This window comes from Odocoileus virginianus, chromosome 18 (assembly GCF_023699985.2).
Source record: "Odocoileus virginianus isolate 20LAN1187 ecotype Illinois chromosome 18, Ovbor_1.2, whole genome shotgun sequence".
Classification (NCBI taxonomy): domain Eukaryota; kingdom Metazoa; phylum Chordata; class Mammalia; order Artiodactyla; family Cervidae; genus Odocoileus; species Odocoileus virginianus.
The window spans coordinates 29,920,332-29,934,212 of record NC_069691.1 but is presented as its reverse complement, the minus strand read 5'-3'; the positions used below and the strand labels follow the sequence as shown (position 1 = coordinate 29,934,212).

Genomic DNA, 13,881 nt, shown 5'->3' with positions numbered 1-13,881 from the left:
AAAATATGAAGAACGACTATATTTGAAAGCAGAGAAAAAGAAAGAAAATAATACAAAAATAATAGTGGACTCTAAAATGAGTCAATCAGAAGAAAATAGATAATGTTCAAGGAAGGAAGGATTAGGCTGAACTATATAAAATTACATTTTTGTAATTCAAAAATTGTCAAACAGTCTAAATTTCACATGATTCAATCTAGTATTAAGTGTTAGAAAAAACAATTCAATCATGTTTAGAAATAAAAATGGAAGTGATAGAGGGAAAGAGCCAATAATACTTCACATAATTCAGAGAGTATGACTTGGCATTTGAGGATTTATTCACCAAAGCTTCAAAGTGGCTCATCTATGTCTGGCCTGGCACTCATTTCTAATCTTGAGCATTTGTTACTACTTTCTTTCAAATGCATCACTTCTCATCCAGTTTCTAACAGGTAGTTTAAATGTTTCCATATTTGGAACTACCTGTCCTTAATGGAATAGATTTCAAAATGGGATCCATGATCTTATTTAGGAATTTTTTCATAAAACTGTTATTTTGCTTTTTTTTTTTTTGCATTTTTTTTTTTAGATTTTCAGACGGTTGCAAACAGCCTGATTAGGCTCACTGCACACTCCCCACCCCCCAACTATTCTAAACAGGCTTCACACTAAGCAGCCTTCACAGTCTCCCTGTGGGTCTTACTCACAGAGCAAGTCATAATAACAAGCTTCTATGCCCTGGCTGGCTTTTTGGCTCAATGGGACGTTTCTGCTGCCAAATTCTGCTTCGAGGGCTTCATGGGTTTATCCTTACATGCACCTTAGTGACGTCCTGTATTTTGTCTCTTCTAAACTCAAGTTCATTTTCTATGTCTACTTATTGCTAAGCGGGCGACAAAATGTCTACATCTGAAAGGAAAGAAACCCCTCATATATTTTTGCCTTTTCCTCTGAAAAATATCCTGTTGTGCATGTGGGGAGAAGCATGTTAGTAATAAGAGGAGGAAATGATGGGGTCAGCCGGACTGTTAGAGACAGTCCAGATGAAATTTAAAGACGGAACTGCGGTGACGGTTTTTGAGAAAACTGGGTGATGTGCGTTTCAAAATCTACAGCCCAAAATCCAGACTCGGCTAAAACATACCAAGAAGCTTAGCTCAGACCTGCAAGGTTCACTCCTTCTAAACATAAAACAAGGAAACGTGGAAGGTTTGCTCTTTCTCTTTAATAAAGAACATTAACAACCTGCTTTGGGGAACACAAATCTTTTTATGGAGTAAGAACTAGCTCTTTAAAAATGGGAAATACATGTGGGATGGTGTTTATTTATGCACACGTAAGTATACACATATGCAGTGATTATTAATATTTACATACACATACACGTATGGAAATAATTGTCTCCAAAAGTGGTTTAGATCTAGAAACAATTGGCAGACAAAGAAAGTAAAGCTGAGAATAGTCCAGTCTGCAAAACCATCCCAAAGGACAACAGTCCCAACAATAGGAAGGCTGATAGCATAATAATCCCCATAAAATAACATGGGGAGGAGGGAGTGGAGGATTCTCCAGTATTTTTATGGATTCATAGGAAAGATTTTAGAACACAAGTTCTTTTCAAATCAACTTTTATTTTCTTATGCAAAGAGAGATTGATAGCTTCAAAGGAAGGTAGGTGGGTGTTAGAATCTTGCCAATGGGTGATAACTGCCACACTTGGGTGGGTGTTTGCTAGATGGAGGGAGAAAAAACAGAAAGCAAGCTGTCCCTTCTGAAAAGATATTCCCAACACAAACATGCCACTGTCCACTACAGCGGATGTGCTTTTTTCTGTCCTTACAGCATCCCAGGTTGATTTTTATCTCCGTACAACACATGCCATGGAATATTTACATGTTTGGGTACATTAACAAAGAGAAAAAACACAAAACAAAATAAAAAGACCCACACAGCACACACACACACACACACACACACACACACACACAACACATGGGATTGTGCTCCTTTGTTTTGCATTTTCTGTAACCCAGATTGCGGTAATTATCTCCCTGGCTTTACAAGCCTTGTCTTTCATTCTAAAGGCAGTTTTTGGAATCGCGTTACACTTAACTCAGTTTAACAAATAAGAGTAGTCTGGCAAAATGGCACCATGTGCTTTCCACAAATATTTGTGGTATAGGCAAGCTCTCAATGTTTTCATTATGCCCAAGGTTCTTTGGTTTGAAAGCAAGTGGAATAACGTAAAGAAGAGAGAGAAGCATGGATTTGGGAACTGGGTGCATGTTGGATGCACTTTGCAGATCCTTCTGTGCCAGAGAACTGAAAGGAGGGAAAAGATACAATTTAAAAATAACTGGGAGAATAAAAAGAGCGAAGGTTTGGAGGCATTTAGCAGAGCACAGTTTACCCTGGCGTGAGCTCCGGGCTAATGATGAAATAATAACATTTGGCGCTCAGAGCCCCAGAGACTGACAATGTGTGCACTGTGGGCTGTGCGCTTCCCATGTTTGCCGGGCTCTGTAGTCGGGACAAAGAATTGTAGCACAGAGGCAAGCAGAGAAGGGGTGAGAGCGAGAGTCTGCACTCAAGTTGACTGTAATATAAATATACATACACTGTGCTACAGATGTTCCTCATTGGCGAAGGCTGGCACATCATTATGCTCTGTGCTTCATAATATTTTAATGAGCTTTTTCTCCAAATAGCAACAAAAATGAACAATAAGAAGCTCTCAGGGAGAGAAAGTTGGTGTTGTTTTTGTCCCTGGGAAAAAAATTCTCATAATAGGTTATATTAGTAATGGCAGAAAAAAAAAGAAAAAAAAAAACACTAGTCTGGGCTTAATAAGATGGAATCGAGTTTAAAATATAGTTTCTGAAACTAGTTTCCTTTTTTTTCCCTTTTCTTCAACTCTAACAGTTCATTTAGGCTAAAGGAATAGCGTAACGGGTTATAGCGTAATTCTGGGTGATTGTTTCTCTAGCTCTCCCCTTTTTCTCTCTCCCTCTTTTTCTCTTTTTAGAGAAAAAAAAAAAGAAAGCCCTAAGTGGAACTGTTGCAACAATGCTGTTAATATATTGTGCCAATTAAAGTCTTGAAATAAATAACAAACCACTTAATCTGTGTTGTAAATGTCGTGCTGATTTAAGCATTGTTACGCATAGATTATATCTCTTCAGGGTCGGGATGGCTGGGTCCTCAGTGGAGGTTTCCTTTTTGAATATGTGTGTGTGTGTGTGTGTGTGTGTGTGTGCTCCCTATTATTCTTTTTTTTATTTTGCTATAGGGTAAATTCCAAATAAAGACCTAAAGACTTAGGGAAAGTTTGCTACCTTCTATACTGTAGCCAGTTTTCAGCATTAGTACCCCTGCAAGGGAAAGAATTATTTCTGGCCATGTTCAGTATTTCCTTTAAAAAAAAAAAAACTCTACGGCAAAATGAGAATATGTCCCTTATTTTAGGCTGTAGTCTTTTGAAGATGTACTTTACACAGATCTTCTTATTTTAAGGTAAGACAAGTGAGAATTTAGTTTGTGAACATGTGAGCAACAAAATTAAAATAAATAGAATAATACCCACTAACCTCTAGATGTTATTTTGAGAAAGACAAGAAATTTCCACATGAAAAATTTTGTATATTCAGGTATGAAGTACAGATACTGTCTTAATCAGTGGATTAGACATCATTATTATTTGGAATGCCCATTTCTCATGTAAGCATTCTATCATTTCTAAGGTTGATGTTTTTTATTGATGATAGAATATGCCCAGACCTCTTCCCTTTTTGTAAATCTCACTGTACTATATGTAAGGATTAATGAAAGAGGGAAATCTCATTTCAAGGAGTTCATCAGACAATTAGGCTTAAGTAACTCAAATTTGCTTTCACTTTTTTGCATTTTGACATTAGGAAATGACAAACAAAAACAGAAGACCTCAAGGATAAATTCATATGAAATAACTTTTAAAGAAAGTTTCTAATATATTATTTAAAGACGACTTAATTGTCTACCCCTCTTATATATCTCCTTCTTTGGAATATAAAGTACTGTTAATAGGGAAGGCTGGAGGCACTACACATCTTGTCATGCCCTCCAAATCAGAATTTAAATGAAATTGAATTATGATGAGTACAGTTTTAGTGTCAAGTTTATTTCAATTTTTTTAGAAGTGGATATCATATGCATGACAGTTTTGTTAACTTAAGTGGCCAGAATATATTAACAATCTGAATTTCACTTCCAGGTATCCTAGATAAATGCCCTGGATGTCATAATGCAGTGTGTATGTATACGTGTGTATATGCTGAAAAAGAGTTTTCTGTGTATATAAATAAACTGATGTAAAAGGTACAAAATGGGTATTTGTGGCTTTTCATGAATTCTTGATTCCTAATAAGTGGCCTGAAGAGTTAATAATTTTTTTAAGAAAAACAGATTAATAAGAATAAGTTAAACTGCATGTGGGTAGAAACAGCTTGTTGAATAAGATGTAGTAGAGTAATATAGCTCTGTGCTTGAAAACCTGGACTTGGTGGTAGGGGGATCATATGGACTCAAACCTTCACACTTTCATTTAATAGCTGGGACCTTGAGCAAGTTTATTAGCCTCACCACACTTCACTTTATCCATCTGTGAAATGGAGATGATGGTAATACCTTCCTCATAGTCTCATAAGGATGATATGGGTTAATAAATGTAAACTGCTTGAAACAGTGCCTGGCACATAAGTACTGAATAAGTATTTGCTATCATCATCATCATCATTATTATCATTGCTATTTAATGAATCCAGTATGCTACTATTTTATCTTTCTGCTTGCTCTTTGAACCAGGCATCAGAAGTCCTCAGTCTCAGATTCAGCTCCACATTGACTGGCTTTGTGGTCTTCATTTAGCCTGTCTCGATCTTCTGTTTTCTTTAGCTGTAAAATTAGAGGAAATTAAGAGATAATTTATGAGCCTAGCTACATGTTAGAACACAAGCCTTTTACAATAATTCACAAGTTGACTACGGATATCTAATGATGCTACAAAGAAAAAAGTGATTCAGGGGAGCTGAAGTTCAGGGCAGAGGGGTTGAAAAGTGTCAAAACTGTCACCCTCTCCCAAATCGTGCCTGAGAGAATTTTACCTTCTGTATGTAGTGCCTCAAAATCTAAGGGGCCACAGCATAAAATATTGGGGCTACCATGAACAGCTGAGGGCCACTATGGTCTAAGGCTGCCTTTAGAGGCTTTAGTCTCCATTTCTCTCTCTCTCTCTGGAGAATAATTATTACCTAGATCCAAACCAGGGATGAGACAAACCATAAACTTGTCTTCAGGGATCTACGTCTTCTTTTCTCTAGACCATCAGCCTTCCTGGCTCTCTGGAGTATTTTAATCCATTCCATAAAATTAAATTAATATTTAAAAAACCAAAAACAAACAGAGGCATAAGGAGATTCTCTTGGGAGCTGAAGTTGCATTTTCTTTTTCAGGAGAGTCTCTCCTGTCTGACCAGAGGACACTATGCAAAACAATGTGCTTCTCAACTGGAGTCAGTGTGGAAGATAAAAGTTTCCCTAGATGTCAGCACTGACAGTTTCTACCTATGAGTGTTGAAAAGATTTAATACTCTATCTATCTAATGGCAATAACACCTAACAGGTCCTGTGTACTTACTCTGAACCATGCTGCTTTCTAACTGCCTTCCATACATTAACTTGTGGATTCTTCACCAAACTCTCTAAGGGCATTTTTCTTCCATGTCTCAGATGGAAAATTGGACACCGAGGTGCAGGTCGCATCAGTAGTAGAGCTAATGCTGAAATCCAGTCTTCCTCTAACTGGAGCCCCTCGTCCCCAGGCAGACATGCCAGGACCCAACTCCAATAATCAGTGCCACACAATAAATTTTAAAAAGCAAAGTCCAAAAAGCTTCCCAACCAGCTATTAGGATTTATGACTACTAACTCAGATGATAAGATACATCTCTCTGCTACTCGCCAGTTTTAAAAATAAGAATGTTTTACTCTTTGGATGGTGATTTCACATCTTGTTCTGATTTGAATTTCCCAGTGACTTTGAGAAGTAAGAAAAACATCCAGATTTTGGAAAAGTACAAGTTAACACTTCCTTTTCTTGCCCATAGTTTTTACTTTAGGTTGTTTCTAAGGAAATTTACTCGGCACTACTTATACACTACTTATACTAGCAAGCTGCGTAAGAAAACCCACTAGTTCCTCTTAAGATACCGAACCAGGATCTAAGCTTGGTAGCAGTGGGAGAATCTCTGGCTTGTGTGGATCTGAGAGACCTCCTTCAAGGTGTATTAAGGCTGTTACTATTACTCTACCACAGTCACCACGTGGGTTAAAACCTCTAGTTCAATTAGCATTGTAACCAAATCTAACCCTTCCACAGTTGCCCAAGAAACAAGTGACTCCTTCATTGAGGAGAGAGTCCTGGCTGCCCTGTCTAGCCACCCTGCCTAGGCTAGCTTTGATTCCTTCTGCACTGCCAACCTTGGAGGACGGACATTTTATTTTATTACAGCAGTGCCATCAAGCACACGTCTCCACTGAACTAAAAGGAAAAGGGAAGCTCAGTGTGATTTAAAACTCTGAGTGAATTTTGAAAGAGTAAGTGGAGTTGAAGCTGGATTAACTCGGAATATGAATATTGTTTTCTATTTTAAGAAGTTAAAAAAAGTAAGTTTATGTCAAAAATATATTTTGATATTAATATCTTTTAATTTTTGCCTCAAGAAAATAAATGGCAATGCCAGCAGTATTAAGCAGAATTAACAAATTGTGGTTCTTTATTAATATCAATTATAGCTCTACATATAAACATCCTTTTCATCTAATCAGGATGGTGTAATGCAAGACATGTGTTACCAAAATCTTGATCACTATTAGAATGTGTTAAAAAGCTCAAGATTTAATGAAAAGAACTCCAGATTATGCTGGGAATAATGTAAGTATACATGTACATGGACTTGCCTGGTGGCTCAGACAGTAAAGAATCTGCCTACAATGCGGGAAACCCAGGTTCAATTCCTGGATCAGAAAGATCCCCTGGAGAAGGGCATGGCAACCCAATCCAGCATTCTTGCCTGGAGAATCCCATGGACAGAGGGGCCTGACAGGGTACAGTCCATGGGGTCGCAAAGAGTCGGACACGACTGAGCAACTAACGCTTTCACTTTCACATACATGCACACTATAGCTTGTGACCTCAAAAAATAGTACACTAGGTAGTTATGCAGCCAAGTCTAGAGTACTTTCTGCTAGGTGTGTCAAGCCTAGGATTTTCCTTTTTTTTTTTTCTTTTTTGTTTCAATTTTTTTCAATAATTCATTTACAATGGTGTGTTAGTTTCAGGGGTACAGCAAAGTGAGTCAGTTATACATATACATATATCCACTCTTTTTTTGGATTCTTTTCCCATGAAGGTCATTATAGGATATTGAGTAGAGTTCCCCGTGCTATAGAGCATATTCTTATTAGTTATGAGTGTGTATATGTCAATCCCAATTTCCCAATTTATCCCTCCCCCATCTTACCCTGTAGTAACCAAAACTTTGTTTCCTACATCTGTGACTCTACTTCTGTTTTGTAAATAAGTTTATTTGTATCCTTTTTTTTTAGATTCCACATATAAGTGGTATCATATGACATTTGTCTTTCTGTGTCTGATGTTCTTCACTCAGTATGACAGTTTCTAGGTCCATCCATGTTTCTGCAAATTGCACAATTTAGTTCTTTTTTATGGCTGAGTAATATTCCCACTGTATATACATACTATATCTTCTTTATGCATTCCTCTGTTGATGGACATTTACGTTGCTTCCATGTCCTGGCTAACAGTAAATAGTGCTCCAATGTGCATTGGTGTACATGGAGAAAAGGGAACCCTCCTAAACTGTTGATGGGAATATAAATTGGTGTAGGCACTATGAAGAACAGTATTGAGGTTCCTTAAAAACCTAAAAATAGAACTACCCTATGACCCAGCAATCCCACTCTTTGGCATATACTCAGAGAAAACCATTATTTGAAAAGATACAAGCCCAGAATTTTCTATTCACTTCTTTACTTGCAACATAAAGTTTAGAAGTTAGGGTAAATGGCTTTGAACTCTCACACGACCATTTAAGAGCAGCCCAAACTGGGGAGAGTGACTTAAATTTTTTGAGCCCAAGTTTAGTTGTCTTCAAAACATGAGTAACAATTCCTGCTTTATAGCATTACCAGAATTTAAGAAAATGTGTATGTGGTCCCCATCAGAAGGCATGGCTGATAGTAGTTGCTCTATAAATAATAGAGCTGTTGTTTCTGTCATTATTTCTACCTTACATTCTCTATTTATTTGTATGTTGCTAATACCATCTCAAATCCAGTCAAGCTCTTTGTGATTAGACTGAATACTTCTACCTTGGTCAGAGAGCAAATAATCACGTGGAAAAATTATACAAAGGGCATGACAGTATAGGGATTGAGAAAGAGAAGATCAAGACAAGAAAGCTGAGTTCTCTCTTATTGTTTTCCTGAACCTGATATTTGAAGGGTAAGGGAGTAACATGTGATAGTTTTATCTTTAGTGCTGAGAGGTGGCAAACTGTCATGCAACTCAAGAAAAGATGTGATACTCAGGAGTAAGACTTTGGTTGCAGAAGCAGTCCTTTGTCAATATGACTCACTGGCAAATATCCAAGAATGTACAATTCTAATTCCTCTTTACTCAATGAATGTTTATGTTTATTAAAAAAAAAGCTTATAAGCATTGGCTTGATTTCCCTATGAAACAAAATTGCCATCATAAAGAAGACCTTGTTGTAGTTACTGAGTAGATTTGTTTCAGCACACCCATCTGAAAGCATACTACTCCAGCACATTGAAAAAAAGAGTCCTACTCAAATTTAGGGAAAAATCTCATAAAAGAAGGCCTCCCTCGAAAACCTAGTGTTGAGCAGTCTGCCAGTTCTTTCTTTTCCAGGGGACTGGGAAATAGTGCCTATGAGTGTGTCCCTAGATAAGCAGCCCAGGAACAGAACTGGAGGAAGTTGAGACACAGATGGCAAATGTCTGGGCTGTCCTTCCTGGCACAGGCATATTTGTGACCAGCTCCACGTCCCATGCAATGGATTCAACTGGATAGGAGCCTAGCCCATTACAAATGATGGAGGGAATGGAGAAAATTGTTTCCCACAGAGAGGATGAAGTTCAGAAGGCAAACTGAATCTGCAGGAGAAACTTGCAGGCCTGCATGACCCTGGAAATATAACACAATCCAATCTAGCCCAGAGGAGGAACTTCTTAGGCTCCACCATATGGTTCATAGCTCTCACAGTGCTAAAAGGAGCTTTTTAAAAGAAAACCTAATAGACATTTTCCCACTAGAATGGGCCTCAAAAGCAGAGAAAATTTTTACTGTAATTAGAAAATAAATTTGATATTTGCCTGGGGAAGACGAGTGAGGCTTAATCTGGGTGATTCCAAGACATTTCTTGGTGAATGTAACAGGCAGGTCAGATTTAGCTCCGTAGGAGGAAAAACTCTGACAATTACATCTATCCAAAACTGGATTGGTGTTTGTGGTTTAGTTGCTAAGTCATGTCTGAGTCTTGTGACTCCAAGGACTGTAGCCTGCCAGGCTCCTCTGTCAATGGGGATTCTCCAGACAAGAATACTGGAGTGAGTTGTCATTTCCTTCTCCGAGGGATCGTCTCAGCTCAGGAATCAGTCCCAGGGCTCCTGCGCTGCAGACAGATTCTTTACCGACTGAGACATGAGGGAAGCCCAAACTGGAAAGCACTGAAGGTATTCCAGCAAAGACTGAATAAGCACTGATTGGGCATGTTCTGAACTTTTATACCTTAGAAAAGTACTAGACTAGAATCCTGAAATACTATTAAAATATTAGATAAAAGAGAAATGTTGATATCAGAAAGCACTGAAAAACAAAGCTGCATTGAATTATTTGTAGAAAACAAAGCTAAACTGCTTTCCTCTTAGCCATCCCACTCGAAAGCCCTGCCATTAACGTAGGAGTTTGGTGTCCAGAAGCTAAGAGCGTTCACTGGGGATAGTGCTTGCTTCCAGTGACTTCAGGAGGAGGATCAAGCAAGAACTAGATGATGTTTAATCCATGTGTTTCCAGTGGAATAGAAGCACCCTGGTTTATTTGACTCTAGTGGGAGCCTTTTCATAGCTCACAAGGTGTCCTCTGCTGATTTGTACTACAGAATAGAGTATATTTCTCCAGCCTATATTCATAATATCTTTGCTTTTCCATTTTTTTTTTTTTTTTTGCTTTTCCATTCTTAAAGAGAATAATTTTAGTCACAACTGTGTCAGAATCTTGTTTAATATCCTTGATCATAGAAAATTCCATTGACTTTTGCTTCTCAGTTTTCATTACCTGAATGCTCTCCGCCCTTTCTCCACTCTTCAAAATCTATCTGATACTTTTTCACCCCTGGGACCCTCCTCTGGCTTTCCAATGAATTCTTTCTGAATATTCTTCCATCTTTTGGGCTTCCACAGAGCGGTGTATAGATCCCTACCATAGAACATATGACCAAGACCCACTACAAAGTTTGCATAGCCCAGTGCAAAATGAAGATATGGGTCCCTTATTTATAAATGGGACCTTTGTGATTGCATAGATGAAATGTTCATGAAGCCAACCCTATTTCTGATGCTGTAGTCAGATCCTGTGTTACATATTCTATGTTGATTTCAGGCTACTAGTCACCAGTCACCCTTTTTTGTGGTAGCATCCAGAGTTCCACTGAGGGGTTACTTCTTCCCCCACTGAGTATGTCTCAGTGCATCTATAGATCAAGGTGCCCCAGCCTCTCCTTCTAAGGAATAGATACGTGACTAAATTCCATTAACTCCTCTCTCTCCTCCCTTCCTATCTGTTCTCCCTCTTTCTTCCTCTCCTTCTCCTCAGTTGCTGAATCTTGAAGAGAAGGATAAAGAATAAGGACAAAAAGGTTGTAATGTATTTGTCCCCAGCACTGCCCTCCAAGGCTGTTGAGACATTCTGATACTCACACCCTCACATGTGCTGGTTTTCGAGTTCTATTTTCTAAGCCTGTTTCTCCAGGCTTCCAGTTGGTCCTGTGAATGTCCCAAGAGCTTTCCCATAACTTTATCTCCTATTCAAGCAGCCAAAATTTGTTCCTGTTTCTTGCAATCAAAGGACCCTATGAATGATAGCATATCTCACTCTTACTGGACTGGGGATTCTTTAGTCTAATTAAAATTATAGCATACACACATTAAGTAAATACAGAAAAGTGCAAAGTGTTTCATATATGGGATTTCTTTTAATTTTCAAAATGAACCTACAAGAGTGTCACCACCTCCACTTTTTAGATGACACAAATGAAGTTCTGGGAGATCAAATAATTTCTGAAAGTCTCCTAGTTACTTATTTATGGAATCAAGATTTAAGGTTTTTTCCAACTCCCAAGACCACATTGTTTTTGTTGTTGTTGTTCTTTGTGTATACCAATTGTCTAGCACGTTTCTTGGCACATTGTATTCCCAGTAACTATTCAGCGAGTGATTGAATAAAGAAGAAATGTTCCTACCCATGTCTTCATTCAGTAGCAGTTCATACCAATACCTAATGGCTGACAATTATAAAGTCAAGTTTTATCTTTTGCCTCTCTCATCATAAAATTTTATTTGTCATTTACTACTATGAAAACATTAGCAGATTCATCACTTATTTCTAAAACTGGCTTAGCATACCAATAATCTCAATTTATTAAGTGATTTTTTTTTAGTGGTTCACTGTGACTGTCACTTTCAAGATCAAAGGCACAATGACTGGCACAGATATATATATATATATATATATATATATATATATATATATATATATATATAATATACATTTTTGACTGCCAAGAAACAAACTGAAACTTTAGCTATGTTGGCCTTCACTTCAATAGAGACATTCGGAAATGATTTTCCTTTATCCATAAATCTTTGCAGAATCAATAATGGGGAAGGGGATAAAGGAATACAGAGTCTGAGAGTCTGCCTGAAAATGTAATTGTGCCAAAGTCCAACAGCACTGAGGAGAACCAGAAAGTCGAGAAGGTAGCTAGAGCAGTTCCAAATTCTACATGGGATCTATCTAACTATTGTATAAACAGAGGAAATACATCTGGCAGGTAAAAACAAAACCCATTATTTTCTCTCTTATGTGCGTCTAAACAATTCAATGTAAATAAGATGTTACTGAGTAAAGGACTAATCTTTACTGTTCCATGTACAGGTTCAGAGGTAAAAAAAAAAAAAAAAAAGGCAATTAATTACAAAAGCTTCCAAACAATGCAAACAGCATTAAGCACAGTAATTATAAGATAAGCACTGAAGCAATTTTCAGTTGATTGGGTGTGGGTGTACAGACGTAAACCTACAGTTTGCCTGCTGATGCAAGAATGGTTTACATGCCAATTAGTAGTTATTGCTACTAATTATTAAAAACATTTTTAAGAGTAATTAAAAATTAAATGCACCTGTATGATGGCTCATAACTATGTGGTGGTAAATTGCTCAGATTTTCCATATCAATCACACAGGAACTAATCGGTAAGATGGAGAAGCAGCATGACCCCAAGTATGAGAAGTCCAACCACATATGCATGTGCCTTCTCTGAGGAAGCATTGCTGGGTTGTGTTTTTTCTGCTCAAGTTTCTATGAATAAATGCTACCAAGTCAAGGTCTTTACAGCTCATGAGGATAGTAGTTGAATGTGTAATCCTTTGCTTCTGACTTTAGTTATAACCTCATTGCCATAAAATATTGTTGAGAAACCAAAGAAGCAAGGGAAAGATAAGACAGCCCCATCTAAGATCTCACTTGCCTTCTTAAAAGCTGTGCCAGAGAAGACAGCTTTAAAATTTTAGAATGAATACCAGGATCCCAGTCTCACCATTAACTGTGTGACCATGGTCAAGGGCTTCCCAGGTGGTGCTAGTAGTTTAAAAAAAAAAAAAAAGAAAAGAAAAAACCCACCTGCCAATACAGGAAATGCCAGAGATGCAGGTTCAATCCCTGGGTTGAGAAAATCCCCTGGAGGAGGGCAAGGCAACCCACTCCCGTATTCTTGCTTGGAGAATTCCATGGACAGAGGAGCCTGGCGGGCTACAGTCCACGGGATCACAAAGAGCTGGGCCCATCTGAGAGGAAGAGAGATGGGCACATCACTAATCCAGCTGCCACCAGCTTCTTTACCTTCAAAGCAAGGAGACGGATTAACTGCCCTTGTAAATTCCTTCCAGTGATAAAATCTGTGTCCTGATTGGGCTAATATTCATGGGACATGAATGAGAAGAAATGGATAATATTTACTGAGTATTCATTCAATCTCGGGCTTTTCCATAAGTGGTTCATATCCTTGGCTATGGTGCAGAATCACCTGAAGAGCTTTTCAAAGTATGTTGTCAGGGCCTGGTCTCCAGAGAGTCTGATTCAATTGGATGGAGGTGGGAACAGGATATCCATAGCTTTTCAAAGCTCTCCAGGCAACTCTAATGGGCATTATAAATTACCAACATGCTTTCCATACATTAGATCACTAGTTCTGATATTTTAAAATACTCTGTGAAGTATGCATTTTTGTCCCCATTTTACAAACAAGGAAATATATTTAGGGACTTTCAGTGTCTATCATAATACAAATGTGACAGAGACAGGATTGAAATTTTGGAAAGCTGACATTTTCTAAGCATCTCTAATCCAAAGAACCTGAGTTTTCTTAACCTTAAATATACTACCAGTTTTATATGCTATTGACTGACTTATTGGTCTTCTTTGGTTCCTATTTTTGTTATCAAAGCACCTACCCTTAAATGTGTTTTCTTTAAATTTCTTTACAGT

The 13,881-nt window shown here is 37.9% G+C and overlaps 1 long non-coding RNA gene across 2 annotated transcripts; it reads right to left on the bottom strand.

Moving 5' to 3' along the window:
• Window positions 1–4,117: 4,117 nt before the first annotated feature.
• LOC110130557 (uncharacterized) lies at window positions 4,118–13,529 on the bottom strand. 2 transcript variants are annotated; one of them, XR_011492804.1, is made up of 3 exons: window positions 13,354–13,529; window positions 13,018–13,236; window positions 4,118–4,911 (listed from the first exon to the last, which is right to left on the bottom strand). It is a non-coding gene; the product is annotated as an uncharacterized lncRNA (long non-coding RNA). The 2 variants fall into 2 exon arrangements; XR_002311885.2 differs by having other exon boundaries at window positions 13,018–13,529.
• Between the last annotated feature and the right edge of the window lie 352 nt (window positions 13,530–13,881).